This window comes from Vespula vulgaris, chromosome 7, assembly GCF_905475345.1.
Source record: "Vespula vulgaris chromosome 7, iyVesVulg1.1, whole genome shotgun sequence".
NCBI classification, from domain to species: domain Eukaryota; kingdom Metazoa; phylum Arthropoda; class Insecta; order Hymenoptera; family Vespidae; genus Vespula; species Vespula vulgaris.
Genome location: NC_066592.1, coordinates 5,945,120 through 5,960,828, shown reverse-complemented (window position 1 = coordinate 5,960,828; position 15,709 = coordinate 5,945,120). Strand labels below are relative to the sequence as shown.

Below are 15,709 nucleotides of genomic sequence, written 5' to 3'. Positions count from 1 at the left end.
TCTCCTTCTGGCGCTCGGAGAAAGAAAGAGAAAGAGAGAGAGAAAGAGAGAACAGAGTCAGTCTCACTCTTTAGCCACCCTCTTTCGCCACTCTCTTTCGCTCCCTCGTCCATCCCCACCGGTCTTCTTTTATATTTTAATCAACTAATTCTGCGCAATGCGTACATTTATTGCGCCCTTTCGGCCGCAGTCACCGTCCACCCCTCTCTCTTTCTCTCTCTCTCTCTCACTCACTCGCTCACTCACTCACACACCCAACCCCACGTCTGCACCCCCTTCGACCCGCCGACCACTCCCTCTCTTCAACCACCTCCTCATCCTCCTCATCTACCATCTCCTCCTCCTCCCCCTCCGCCCTCCGTCGACCATTCCGCGTTTTAATTGCGAATCTCATCTCGGCGCTGATTCGATGGGATTTTTTCGCTGCCGGCCAATGGGAACGATCGCGACCGCTGCCAGCTTTTGGCAAAGTCAATTTTTCGTCGCGCTCCTTTTCCTCCCACCTTTCTTCCTTTCTTCCTTCCTTCCTTCCTTCCTTCCTTTCTTCCTTCCTTCCTTCCTTCCTTCCTTCCTTCCTTCCTTCCTTCCTTTCTTCCTTCCTTCCTATTCTCTCGCAAGTTTTTATCCTCCCTTTCTCTCTCTCTCCCTCTCTCTTTTTCGCTCTCTTTAATTCTCACTTAGTTAGTTTCTCTCTCCTTTCTTATTCTTTATCATCGTGATACGTTTCGTCATCTCCCGGGAAAGATCTCCCGTTCTTTCGTATTTCCCGCGCAAGAAACTCCGACGACCGCAAGTCAAAAACGACCTTTGACACAGTTTCGCTACCGGAGGATCTCTCGATCATTGGAAAATCGGATGAAATTGAGCTCGTATTCCGCTCTCCAACGCTCAACCAATACTCACCCCTGTACACTCTCGCTCTCTCTTTCTCTCTATGTATGTGTGTGTGTGTGTGTATAGCTTTCTCTCTCGGATACCAATGTAATCACGACGAAACGATACGCGCGACGAAACCAGAGTTCAGGATAAAGTGCACGAGAAAAGAGAAGGAAAAAGCGCGTACGTTTCACATACCGACTAACTATAAGTTAATTGTCGCAAACTCTGCAACTTCTTCGTTAAATATTTTCTATTTTGTACTTTTTTCTCCATTCTCTTTCTGTATATATATATATATATATATATATATATATATATATATATATATGTATATATATACCTTTTTTTTTTCGGGCACATTTTTTCCAACCCGACGTTCCATCGGAATTTTTCAGCCGCTGAAGTTAAGTTGTTTATTATTCGTGAAACGACGCGAGAGGAATGAAACGAAATAAAATAAACAAGAGATAAAGTGAACAAGAGAAACATAGAGAGAGAGAGAGAGAGAGAGAGAGAGAGAGAGAGAGATGAGAAGGTGAAAACACGCGCTTAATTGGTAATAGACATTAACGTTGCACGTACGCGAGAGAAGCTAGGTATCGTGCGTGGTCGCGTTTAACGAGTTTTCTCATGTAAAAAAAAAAAAAAATGAAAAAAAGGAGAAGAGTGAGAGTGAGACAGAGAGCGAGAGGGAGAGAGAGAGAGAGAGAGAAATAAAAAGAGAAAAAGGAAGCAAAAGCGCACGATGCCGAGAGTAACGCGCGTTTAATAAACTTTCAAGTTAACGGAGCTATCGCTAGTCTTTACGGTCGACGTTGTTAATGAATACGTCATCTTCGTATCGTCTTCGTTATCATAAGTAATAAGCCGTTTCGATCTTCAGCATCCATCTCGTATTCCCTCTTTCTTTCTCTCTCTTTCTTTCTCCCATATCCTTCCTAAGAGTCGTACGCACACAGTTTACGGTTCTCTTTCCCTCTTTCTAAGATTTCCTTTGAACTCAACATCGCGATCCATCGGTCAATCCTTTCCATCCCTTTCGATATGTACCCTCTCTCTTACGCTCGAGAGAACGAGCACGTTACTCGTTTCGCGTAGGAATCCTACCCAGAAGAGGGAAAGAAAAAAATATTGCATTACCTTCTACGCTAATAGTTTCCTTTGATGGGCCATCAGCGCTTGCCTTTAATCTAGGCGGCCACAAAGAAACCTCCGTCTCTCTCTGTTTCTCTTCTATCTATCCTCGTGCTATCTCGTTTCTTTCCCTTGTCGCGCTTCTACACCGTCTTTTTCGATAGAACGAGTAGAATAGTGAGCGCAGGCTGCGGGGGGTAGTGAGCGGAGTGTAGGGTGAGCTGGGGTGGGGTGGGGAGAGGATAAGGGAGGAGATGGGGATTAACGAAAGAGAAAAAGAGAAGGGAAGAGGAAATGGATAGGGTACCGCACGCATCGGTCGTGTTCTGTGACGTGGCACGTACGCAGTTGCGGTAGCGAACGCACCAACGATAGTGGCAGTAAAAGAGAAAAGAGAAAAGGAGAAAGAGTAAAAAGAGAGAAAAAGAGAAAGAGAGTTATCGCGTAGGTCGTCGTCGACCAGCAGCGAAGGGTAGCTGGGCCGAAGGGGAAAAAGAGAAAGGAAGAGAGAGAAAGAGAGAGAGAGAGAGAGAGGAAAGAGATAGAAAAAGACAGAATCGTTCTAAAAATGCGAATTCGCCTCGACACCGCGATCCTCTATGTTTTACACAGTCGAAGGTCTGTTCTCCTCTTTTTCGCGTGCCTCGCCTTCTCCACTTCCGTCATTCAGCCTCGGCACCCTCTCTTTGCCTCGCTAACTCTTTTTCTCTCTCTTTTTCTCTATCTCTATCTCCCTCTGTCTTTCTGTTTCTCCGATCCTCTCGCGCGATGCTCCGACTCTCTCTCTCTCTGTCTCTGTCTCTGTCTCTGTCTCTGTCTCTCTCTCTGTCCCTCTTCTTTTCCTTCCCTCCGGCACGAGGCTTCCCTCCTTTTCTCCCTTAACCAAGCGACTACCTTTGGCTTCGAGCAAAGAGGAAATGAAAGCGAAACTGTTCGGAGCGGTGCTCTCACCCTCTTTCGTACGCTCGCTCGCTCTCCAATACCTTCTCTCTACCTACGCAACCACATCGAAAGAGGAAGAGAGAGAAAGAGACAGATAGAGCAAGTGGCGTTTGTATCTGTGTTCGTGCGTACGCGCACTTCTCCGTTGTCCCCCTTTTCCTCCTCGTCGGGCACCATTCCCCCTCGTGCCACCCTTCTAATTTTTCCACCCCTTTCACTAAAATTAAAATCAATAGTAGCACCACGTGCCTGGGGACCCTGCCAGAAACACCGCGCCGCCCTCGACAGCCGCCACCGCCACCACCACCGCCTCCCTTCGATCCCTCAAACTGCTTTAAAATAGTGCCCTCTACGTCCTCGATTATCCTCGATTTTTATATCCACCGCGTTCTCAAAACGATGTACTCTAATCGATACATACATCTATCCATACATATTCCTCGAGAGTCAACGCGGAATACATCGAATATTCGAATAAATCGGCCTCGGGTCGGGTTGAAAGTCATAGATTTAAAGAGTAGACTTTCGTAACTGTTACTCGCGAAACTCGTAGAAAAATGCGCGATCATACTTTACAAATCCGTCTTAAATTGATCTAGTATCAGAGTCAGAGTAGGCGCGAATCGCAACGATCGGTAGTAAGCCGGTTCGCTAGCCGGTTCGCACGGCCCGTTGAATTAACCCTTCGTCACGGATAATCGAGGTAACTCGTGTCGTGAACCGGAAGCGGAAGCCCTCCATCGAGGGCTGAGCCTCCCTCCTCGAAGTGTCGGACGAGTAACAGGTAAGGTTCAATCCGCGGTTAAAGCATACAGGTGGCCGAACACGCTATCCTTTTACGCGTACGTGTGCGTCCTCCTATACACGTGTTAGTGTCTACGTATAGAAGCATTCGAGAAGCGTAAACTCGTGTGTTTGCGAAGTGGGACGAGGGAGGAGGGCGAAGGACGAGGGAAACCCTGCGGAGAGGAGAAAGTCGGATAAGGAGCGACGATCTTCTCGTTTCGTTTTGGTCCTGTTGCCGAGGCGGACCCATCGAAAGTACCACCCTCCCACTCTCCTTAAACACATCCACATCGACCTCCCTTCTCGAACGTACCTACGCTGGGATTCAACCGAAGGGGTGGAGAAGACATCGAGCGAACAGAATTCGTTCTCCTCCCTTAAGATCGGCAACCTCGTTTGTCCTGTTTGTAAACAGAACGTCCACTATAGGGAGAAGTTACAGGAAGGGCTAATTTTTCTTTCACGATTACGGGGACCCATGGAAATAGTGAAACGTACAAGTTACGTAATCATCGTAATATTCATTATATATTGAAGGTAATGGACGTTCTCGGAATAAAAAAAAGATTTCTCATATACATATATATATATAGAGAGAGAGAGAGAGAGAAAGAGAGTAAGAAAGAGAGAAAGAGAGAAAGCTCGAGATTTAAATCGCGATCTTTGTTCGTAAAGTTTCTTTGATCGGAAAACGTAGAAAGGGAATAAGGATAAAGGGAGGAAAAAGGGGTTGGACGCGTGCGCGCAGACGCACCGCGCGACTCTAAGTGGAAGGCTTCGCTTCTAATTCATATCTTCACTTTTAAGCCTAAAAGCAACGTACACCGCTTTTAGCCTTAAAAGTGAGACAAGAATAAGGGGGTTAGATTTCAAACGCCGTGCACGCAGGAGAAGTACTCTCGTTGGCTGCACGAGTGCACTTGCGGTACTTCTAAATGAAACTTCTCCGAAAGTGTGCAAAGCGCCGTATATTTCAGCATGCATTTTCTAAAGGGTAGCGCATATTTTTCCTCTATGAACGTTATCCTCTTTTCGTACATTGTCGTTCGGATCGTCTTGCGCTCTTTCTTTCTTTTTCTCTATCTATCTCCATCTCTCTCTCTCTCTCTCTCTCTCTTCTCTGTCTCTCTCTTTCATTCCCTCTTTTTTTCGCGAAGAGCATTATCGCTCCGAAGGGAACAAATAATTCGCAGAAAATGCTAGAGTAGCGAGATAAAGCGAATTCTCGGTCGAGAGTGTAACAACGTGTGTCTCGTGTGACGATTGAACGTCGAGCGACTCGATGCAACCAGAGGAAGGAGAGAGAAAGAGAGAGAGAAAGAGAGAGGGAGGGAGATAGAGAGAGAGAGAGAAAGAGAGAGAGAGAGAGAGAGAGAGAGAGAGACTCGGATCGTCGAACTTCCGACTTAGATACGAAGCGAACGGTGACACGTTTGCTCGATAATACAGGCTCGATGTGTCGATATCACGGTCACGGTTCATCGTAACTGTTGCGCTTCGTTAATAAGGTCAATTAGAATAATGGACACGAAGCGTGATTCAAAACTGCGTAAGGGCGTAGGGTTGTTATCGGCGAGCGTGCGAGAATAATGATTACGCGTAAATTCGAGCACCGTACGATTTAGTTTACATAACGTATGAGAGATCATCAACGAGTGGATAAAAAAAAAATAGAAAAAAGAAAAAAAGAAAAAATAACAAAACAAAACAAAACAAAAAAGGAAGTAGAAAAATATATCGAAACGTATAGCGACGATAAAATGTTCGTTGAAAATAAACAATGGGTCGTGACTTTTATACGTCCTGTTATTTCATGACTCTCAACGAGATCTATCTGTATCGAATTCTAAATCTCTGCGGTCTCGCGCTTTAGAATCTTTCGAAAAATAATTCACATTAGAAGACTAACAAACCTAATCAATATAATCGTCCTAATACATGTTCCCGCAAACTTTGCAAGATTATTCTACGCTACTATACGAATGATCATAATTAATAATACTAATGATGACAATACAAATAATAAAAATGAACAAAACAAAATAAATAAAACAGAGAAAACAAAACGAAAGAAAAACGATAGAACGACATTGCAACCAAAGTGAGAAGCGGAAGATTGAATGACGAGGAAGAGGAGGGAAAGAAAAAAAAAGGAAAAAATGGAGGGGAGGAAAAAAAGAAAAAGAGAAAAGTGCTCCTCGATAAGCGTCCGCGACTATCTCGCGCGCAGTAATAAAACGCGTGGGCGCCAACAGTAAAAGCGGGATGGAACGTGGCATCGGTTTGATGTTACAAGAAAATGTAACCGTTGCCCCGCGGCCCGTACTTTTCAACTGCCCTCCCAACTTTCCTCTCTCACCCTCCTTCATCTCTTCTTCCTTCTCTTCTACGTTACCACCTTCTCCCTCTTCTCCCTTTCTGCCCTCTACGGCATAGTGAAACTTCGTGGCAGCCCCACTGCCCTCGCTCTTTCTCCCTCTTCCGTACACACTCTCTCTCTCTCTCTCTCTCTCTCTCTCTCTCTCTCTCTCTTTCTCTCTCATACTCCCCTCTGCCCACCACCCTTCAGCCGTGTATATTCCTGGATACAAGCGCGCTGCCCCCACCAACGTCGTCGTCACATCGCGATGGTGGTATTGATTTAAAAGTACATTCGTGTTTTCATAATGCTGTATCTGTACCGAGAGCCAAGCACTCCCCTCGGCCTCCCCCCCTTTTCCCGCCCTCCTTGCTTCCCTCGAACCACCACTTTCCTTCCTTCCTTCTTACTCTCTTTCTCTTCTCCTCCCTTAACCGTACGATCCCTACCACTACCACCCGTACCGGCCGTGCAAAGATACAACTAGGAATCCCATCCCCCTTTTTCTACCTCTTCCATCCGACTATCAAGAATCGCACAGACGGCACAATCGAATCTGCGCTAATCCGTTCGCCCGATAACTCGATGCTCGCAGATTGACCGCGTAAAAGAGAGAAAGAGAGAGAACGAGAAAGAGAGAGATAGAGATAAAGAGTATCGATGTTTCTACGTTCAACGTGAATTTTACATAGACCCCCCCAACGTCGATGAACGTCGACCAATCTTTTCAAATCGAGTAACGATCTTGCGTAACGAGACTATTTCGTTAGAATTAGGAAGAAAATTGAGGGGGGAATGATTTCCTACGTATGCAAATCTCGATTTAACCAAGTACTTCGATTGTCCCTGTAATAATTAATTTTTAAAAGAGGAAATGGTAGATACTGAAAAATTTGTGGAGAATTTGAAGTGGCAACAAAAAGATATATGTAGAAACACGTTTGAAACCGGTTTTCGATCCGGTGAATCGAGGGTAAGTCAGTGACAGATTGTATTACGTGCTCGAATGGACACCTTGTAAATTTATTATTACTAATCATTCGTTCATCGAACAGAAGAGCGAAAAAGTTCTTTTTCGATTTGTTGAACGTTCGTCATTTTACCAATAGGAGAATCGTTGAACGGGAACTCGGAAACGGTAACGAGATAGATTAACGGCTATGATATTCAAGTCTCGCTAGATCCCGATGCAAAACACTTTAACTTGATAAACAATCAGGATAAATAGATCTCTTCGAACGAATAGATTCAACTATTTAAAATCTAGTCGAACAAAAAGATTAAGAAATTAAGGAATTACTATCGCGTTATCCCGAAGGATAAAATCGTATTTTAAAAGCAAAATAATTAATGAATTTCTATTTTTGGAAAGTATTACGCGCACTTAGAAAATGTAGGAAATAAAAAATTATCATAGAAATTAGTAAAAGAAAAATTCAAATAAAGCGAGAGAAGAAGACCGATACGTGCATATGTAAAGATAGGTATCTTCGTCCGTATCTATATATACATAAACATATATGTGTGTGCGCGTGTGTGTATATGTATCTATAGATATTTATAGATATATAGATACCGAGTTTCGAGAGTTTATCGGCGCTCGTCTTACTTCGCGAGAGAGCACCTGCTCGTTTTTTGCAATCGGCTTTAATAAACAGCAATTACGGACCTGCATGCTGCTCCCCTCGGCTGCGTCCCTCTTTCTACTCGACGTGCCGCTTTTATTCGCTTGACTTTCGTGCTGCGACAAATAAATGTTGCAATCACGAGAAATCGACGAACGCAGTTCGGAAAGATCCAGCAGGCAAGATTATACAACGGATAGTACCGCGAGAGAGATGTATTATCTTGAGAAACATTGACGGCCGTTAAGTAATAGACGTTAACTGTACTGTGGGACATATAATAGATCAAATATATGAAACTTTCTAATCATCGTTCATAAACATAAAAGAATATTCGAATTTGACATCCGCTCGGCGATCGAGAAAAGGGTGAGAAAGAGAGAGAGAGAAATAGGGAAAGAGAGAGAGCAGTCGTTCGGCAGCCCCTCCCTTGTATGATCAAGGAGGGTTGTTCGTTGCTGGGCATTGGTGCTCCCGGAGTGGCGGAAAAATGGTGGGGATGTATGGGCGGTTTTTACTATTGATTACCGAATTAAAAACGCGCATGCATAATTCAGTGATATTGTCGACTTACAGATATTCGCGCGGAGAGTCGCCACCGTCGGTTTTAAAACAACCCCTTTTGGAATTTGATGATCCATCGTCAGATGGAGCTTTCCTAGTGTATTTCCAACCCCTCGATAGATGACGCCTGTGGACGTCGAAACTAAACGGAGATACTTAACTACCCTGTAAACTACTCTTTCGATCGTGAGGATGAAGGGTGTGACATAGAAGAGGGTTGATTTTATCCGAACAGTAATGTTACCGACATGGAGATACCGTTTGTAGTTAAACTCGAAGTATAACGTGATAATAACAAGACATTGGTCTGTCTTTTTGTCTCTCTCTCTCTCTCTCTCTCTCTCTCTCGCTCTCTCTTTCTGTCCTTCTCTCTCTTTTTTCTTGTTACTTTTTACCATAGAAAAGCATTACTCTGTTCGCGCAGCTAAACGTAGTCGTTCGTATCGTTCTTTTCAAAGCGACTCGTTACGGGAACGAAGCAAAGAATTCGTACGAGAGAACGTGCCCTCGGGACAAATACTTGGCGAATTCTAAGGCTACCTCGTGCGAGGAAAGGTGAATACCGTGACCTGCCATGCCGTACGCTGTTTTGGCGACGGGCCAGATGTTACGCCAAACTATCTGGCCCATTCTCCGCTAACTACTTCTTGTTTTTTTCCCCTTCTTTTTTCTCTTTTTTTTTCTTTCTTCCTTCTTCATTCTTCTTTCTTCTTCCGTGAGTTGATCGCTCCGTTCGCTAATTTAAAAAAATATAACGTAGGGATAGCTTATTTTGGAAAGGATTGGGACACGATAATCGGTATATATGGACGTACCCGTTTTTGGAGTTACTCTCCAAATGAAACGTGTGCTTGTATTTGGCCGGAGGAAAAAAAAATCGAATGTCGTATGTGCAAGTCCCTCTCTCTCTCTCTCTCTCTCTCTCTCTCTCTCTCTCTCTCTCTCTCTCTCTCTCTCTCTCTCTGTTTCTCTTTAATCTTCTTGCTTTTCTTTCGCTCTCGATCGTTCAACGACACCCAAGAAAGCTGGCGCGACGGGTGCAACGCGCGATAAGGATATGAAACGTAGGGAATGAAATGCCAGAGAGGTTTCGTACGTGTCACCGCGACTGACGCGTGGCCAACGATCGGTATTATTATGGAGAAACCGAAAATGACGAGGCGGTGCCGGGCCCGCTCTGGCCAACGCACCTTTCTTATCCTTTCTTTTCCTCTCTTTCTTTTTCTTTTTCTGTCTGTCTGTCTCTCTGTCTGTCTGTCTGTCTGTCCGTCCGTCCGTCCGTCCGTCCATCCGTCTATCTGTCTGTCCCTTTCTCTCTCGACTCTCCAATGTTATCGCTCGTACTCCCGAAGAAACGATCTTGTGCGAACGCGATTTATTTCTTCCGTAGAAAGAAGCTTAGGAGAAAAGGGAAAGAAGAAACGTTCGACGGCACTCAAACGAAACTGCTAAAACGTGGATGGAATTTATCTCGACGATCGTTCGCTCTTGCAAATTTTTGTATTCTTTTTTTAATTTTTTTTAGTTTTCCCCCCCTCTCTCTCTCTCTCTCTCTCTTTGTTTCTTATTTCCATTTCTTCGATTCCGATAGTGACACGGATGTTAACGGACGTTCACGGGCACACTTTGTCTTTTCCTTATTATATAATAGTTTACAACAATCGTTATAAAATGCAACGGGGAAAAGTTAGCCTCGAATCGTTTGACGCTTCTTCTGCAAAATCAGGTTATGGAAATGAACGAACCGCGTATGCATCCGCGACGTGGCCGCATTAAAGAGCTATTGAATTCAAAGTAAATCACTTAGCATTGACTTTACTAAGCGGGCTCAAGCTTTTTCTTCCTCTTGATTATTAAACAACCCGATACGTTCTAAAATATTTGATTCGCGTTCGCGTAATGTCTACTGCGTTGTGTCGTTCTTATTCGACATTGAAAAATATTTAGAACGAAGGTATTTATACGTACCTATACGTACGTGTGTACATACCGCATAAATACCGAAATAAATAGAAACAGAACAGAAAGACCGAAGATAATCTCAAGGAGAGATCTCTGAAGCGATGAAAAACACGTTAGTCACGTGCCGCTTGGCTAGACGCGGCCTAGACTTACGTTAGACGGCATGTTTATTAGATGGCATGCTTAGGTCAAGGTTGCTACGGTCGAAGAACGGCAACCAGTCACGCTAGTTTCCAACACACGTTAGAATAAACGTAAACCTTCACCTGCTGCCACGTCTACTATTTTACAAATGTCGTCGAAACCATGAATAATTTTCTATATAATTATATAAATACGTGTTATTTTATATTAATGTAATCTTATTAATAACTAAATTCTCAACTCTCGTTTCAACGTTCAACGAGCTGACCTAACGCGTATACGCATGAACGTATAACATTGTAACGTTTCCGGGAGCACGCAGAAAGACTATTAAACGTTATCCTTTGACATCTCGCCGAGCTAGAGAAATTCGGCAAAAGTCAAAAGGACAATTGTATACGACCGCCTTTCCTCGCTACGAACGATGGGACATACATAGGTTTTGCATAACGAGGTCGTTGGTATTCGCTTGTCTTTGTCTACCATCGCGACTTTCGGAAAGGAAATACCTCTTGTTCTTGTTCTTTTTTTCTTTCCTTGTTTTTTAATTTCTTTTTTATCTCTCCGTTTCGTTTTATCCTTCCGGTGACACTTTTATTCCTTTTTCTAAGCCATAATTTGGGCTTGGTCGATAAAAAAGAAAAGGGCATCGATTAGAAGGAAATAAAAAAAGGAAAGAAAAGAAAAGAAAAATCGATCGAAGATCGACGAGTCGCAAAAAAGTCAAAACTCTTAGGACGTATTTCGTCTCGTTCTATTTGACGAAACTAAGGGAAAAGAGAACAGCCAATAGAAAGAGCGGAAGATGGGCGAACGAGCGAACGAACGACGAGCGAACGAGCGTGCGCGCGCGCGCGCACACGTTTTCGTACGGTCGTCTCTCCGTGGTGGACCCGTGCCAAAGGCTACTGACCCTGACCCAAGGGGCATTGCTCCTATATGGTGCGTCTCTCCGTTCCTTTTCTGTTAGATCGGCACACCGAGCCGCAAGTTAGTCACGATGATGATGAGGTAGTACCTACCATCCGGAGATGTTCGATAGAAAAATCAACCTTGGATCTTCCCACTCGCATTATTATTTCGTTTATAAATGTTTATAAATGTTTCCGATTATTATTTCGTTCGAAAATATTTCTTCCGTTCCATCTGTTTCTCTCTCTGTCTCACTTTTTTTTACTCTTACTTTCGAAACAGCTAACTAAGTGCACGTAAAGGAATGTATTGTATGACGAATGATTAACATATAAATGTTAATAATGTTAATAATATACAACATAATAATAATATACAATATAAAACGCAAAGAGATATTAAAATCGTAGAGTGAATTTTGATCGTCGTATTATACGCATTTGTTACACTCTGTTTGTTAAATTAATGTCAGTATCAGATAGACTCTGAGCTATCGAGGATACGCTTCGAATAGAGGGTGAGTCGAGTTCGCATATCGAATAAAATGAAAGGGGCAGTAATCCTCGAGTGAAGAAACTCGAAGGAAAATGCACAAATCTGATAAACGATCAAAAGTTTCCCGTCACAACCAACTACAAAGTATAGAAGATTTAAAAGGCTCTCGTGTGAACACGCGAGGCGCCATGAAAAAACCAAAGGCAAAGGGCTCTTCCTGTTGTTTTTAATTAGATTTCACGAATAGCCTTATCCATCTACGGTATCTCAAGTACCATGAGAGAAGTGGAAATAAACCGGATGGACGTGTCCTTATCCGAGTTCTCGACGTTAAGGCGGTCGAAACGTACGAGTCAAAATTCGCGAATAAAAATCGGCAAGCTTAGATGTACAGCGAATTGAAACATTAACGGGTCACGTCTAAGCAACAACGTTACACGACGTGCATCGATTGTTACAATCGCTAACGGTATGCGCCAAATTCAAAAGTCAGCCTGTTCCACGTAACATCATTCCATTTAATACATGATATTATCAAAAAATATGTAACAAGAAAATGGAACGTGCGATAAGATTGAAACGTAATTTACTCGTTTACATTAAAATTACTTCGTAACCTCTAATGAACGCCTGTTATGAACTTAGATTGAAGTGAAAGAAGAAAAAAAAAGAAACGGGAATGGGGGGAGAGAGAGAGAGGAAGAGGGAGAGAGAGAAAGAGATCGTTTCGTTCCGTTCCGTTCCGTAAAAGGATCGACTAAGGTCCGTTCCTCTCGTATCTTCGTTCGCGAGAACTCATCCCATCCTCTCGATCCCTCAGCCAACACCCCCTCTGCCCCGATCACCCTCCCCTTCAGCGAGCATCACGAGAACGCGTACTACGGCCAACGAGAAAAGGATACCACGTAGACGAGTTTTGCCGGTGTCCCATATTCCAGGCCTTTCACCTTTGCTTCGCATCGACGGTTCGAAACTTCCAAGACGATGCTCGGCCGGTCTTAGGTGTGCAATATTTTGCGAACTCGTTCTGCTCAAACGAGATTGAACCGAATCCGAGGACGGACTAAACCCGAATGAACGTAAAGCATTATTTGCGATCGAAGCGAACGTATATACAAATCCTAAGATAAAGGTAATGATATTTCTAAGAAAAGAAAAACGTAAATATTTCCTTACTGTTTTTCTATGTTAACGTGTTTCTAAGAAAAATACGTATCGTAACCTCGAACTCAATTACAAAGTAACAATAGAGAACGTTCGGAAGAGATAAACTCGGTGTAGGTAAATATTTACGTCGCCAGTGGAGTGGGAGCAATCATCGCCGCAATGAACGATAATATTTTTTTAAGTTAAAAAATGATGGACCATTTGTTCGATAGATAATAACGAGCGTTAGATACCAGTATGGATACACGGTGAAGAGTTCTTTTGTCATCCACATCATCGTCATTCGGAGATTACAGCGAGAGGTTGCAGACGGTCAAGCCACGACGTCGCCGAACGCTCGGCAGATATTTGCTCGCTCTAATTCGGCCTTGAGTCTAATACTCGTCATTGACCAGTGGTCGTAGACCTCGGCGAACGTTCGTTTCGCGAGAGCCTCGTTCGCCGGTTAGAAGAAACCACAGAACGGACGACGTTCCAATATGTATGTATGTATGTACGTATGTGTGTATGTACCTACTTAGATACTGATATATACATACATACATATATACCTACGTTATACATATATGCTAAAAGAATAACAGCCGAGCCAGTTCTGCGCTACCTGCCGTTCGTTTGTTCATTCGTTTGAGAAAGACAGAGAGAGAGAGAGAGAGAGAGAGAGAGACTTATCGAAACGACGAGACCATTTTTCCTCCCTTTGTATCGGATCCTTCTCGATCTTTTTCTCAACGGTCCGTGGACGGTCAACGTTTAATCTCGAAAACAATGGATCGTCTTTCAAGAACGTACAATCTATTCAAGATCGAAGAGGTCTTCTTCTTCTTTGCCAAAACGCGTACGTTTCGTTTATCTTTTTCTGTGATGACGCAGAGAGTTGGCAAGAAAGAGAAAGAGAGAGGTCATCGGAGCACTTCCATTTTGGCGAACAAAGTGGAGGATCTGCCGACTCTGAGGACAAATAGTTTTCTCGCCCACTCGTGGCGAACACGTAGGCAGCTCGGCGTTGTCGTCGACGCTAGTTCAAGGTTCCTATCACAGACGGAAGTCTGGCCAGCTGTCTCTCTCTCTCTCTCTCTCTCTCTTTCTCTGTCTCTTTCTTTCTTTCTGTCTCTAGTGTGTCTCGAATATCATTAGCCGAGCACGAAGGCCAGGAAGAAGGGTGGAAGGGGAGGTGTTGGAGGTGGTGCGTTGGAAATGAAGGAGAGGAGAGGAGAACCGACGGTGGCTCCTCAAACTACTCTTCTCACTCTGTACTCGCGCACTCGTCGACTCGTTGGGACATAAAGAGACGCCTTGTCCGTGTTTCGGCGGGCGCGATAGCGCGTTAGACGACGTCTGCACGGTAACATAGGTTAGTGACACGACGAAGGTCACCGGTAGAGAGGATTACGATAGAGAGAACGAGAGAGAGAGAAGCCCAAGCTCTCGCGATTCTCGTAGGCAACGCACGCGCGTTAGAGAACGCGACGACGCAACGACGCCCGGAGAGCGTATTTAGAAAGCGCGAGATCGCAAGATCACCGGGCGTGGCGATCGAATGCAGATGTCGATTACGATGTTAAAGATACGATCTCGAGCTTTTTTACATCTCTCGTCGGGAGAATGTTTGCAGAAAATTTATCCTCCTCTTTCGGCATCGTTCGAGTTTTCTCTAAGGACAAAAGATAAAACAGAGAAAAAAGGAAAAGAAAAGAAAAAGAAAAGAATTTCCAAGGCTTGGAATTAATGACGTCATTTGTAAACGTCTTCGCTGTAAACGTCTTTCGCTTCGAAGAAAGATATACGTGTACGATTATCTATACCTCGATATATGTATGTAGTATCTACCACTTTAAATTAATCGATTGCGAATTAATCGCGCAAATGAAACGAAAAATAAATGAAGCGTTCTTATTTGTGATAACGACATCCGGAGCTAGACATTACTCATGTGGCTTCTTTTCCATTGCCTCTACTCGAGGCGTGTACCCTTCTAATCGAGTCCTTTTTGTCTTTTGTTAGCAGGTAACAGACGGTGGAAGGACATTCTTCGTCTAGGACTAGACACCGTTAGATCTTCCAGACGGTTGGAACGTCGGAAAGAGAGAGGGAAAAAGAGAAAGACAGAGAGAAAGAAAGAGAGAAAGCGAGAAAGAATAGACGGCCTTGGTTGCTCGATCGAAGAAGACTAACTTTATCTGTCGATTTTTATCAACAAACATTTTATTTATTACCCGTAAAATAAATTTAAAGTTACGTTTGTCTCTTCGGTGTATTATAATTTCATAAGACGATATAACGATTATCATTTTCATGTATTTGTAAGAGCATATTGGTTTTTATCCAAACACACGCATATACTATACCAGCAAAGTAATAAACGTCGAGAAGTATCGCGATAAAAGGCGCGCGCAGGCAGCGGGCTGCTATTAGAAAGAGTCTCGTCGATGTTGCCAGAAGGCCTTAATTCGCCTGCAAATTATGTACGTCGACGGAGAAACGTTGGCGACGCATTAAAATCATTTTAACGACGCGCTCCTTTTCTACATCTTTTGTTCGGGGCAGCCAAGGTCGACGACATAAGCGCGTGTGCGCTCGTACACTCAACACTCGCACGATCAAACACTCGCACGTACACGCGCTCTCATAGCGATAGAGAAAAGAGAGAAAGAGAGAAAGAGAGAGAAGGGAGTCGAGCATTATTTCGTAATTCGGATTACACTGTGAGACCGTTAGGAGTTACAGACGGTCAAAGCAC

General features: G+C 43.8%; 1 long non-coding RNA gene across 2 annotated transcripts; it reads left to right on the top strand.

Moving 5' to 3' along the window:
• The first annotated feature begins 13,813 nt into the window (after positions 1-13,813).
• LOC127065047 (uncharacterized) lies at positions 13,814-15,215 on the top strand. Of its 2 annotated transcripts, XR_007781935.1 has the most exons (3): positions 13,814-13,997; positions 14,087-14,323; positions 14,974-15,215. It is a non-coding gene; the product is annotated as an uncharacterized LOC127065047 (long non-coding RNA). The 2 variants fall into 2 exon arrangements; XR_007781934.1 differs by having other exon boundaries at positions 13,814-14,323.
• The last annotated feature ends 494 nt before the right edge of the window (positions 15,216-15,709 follow it).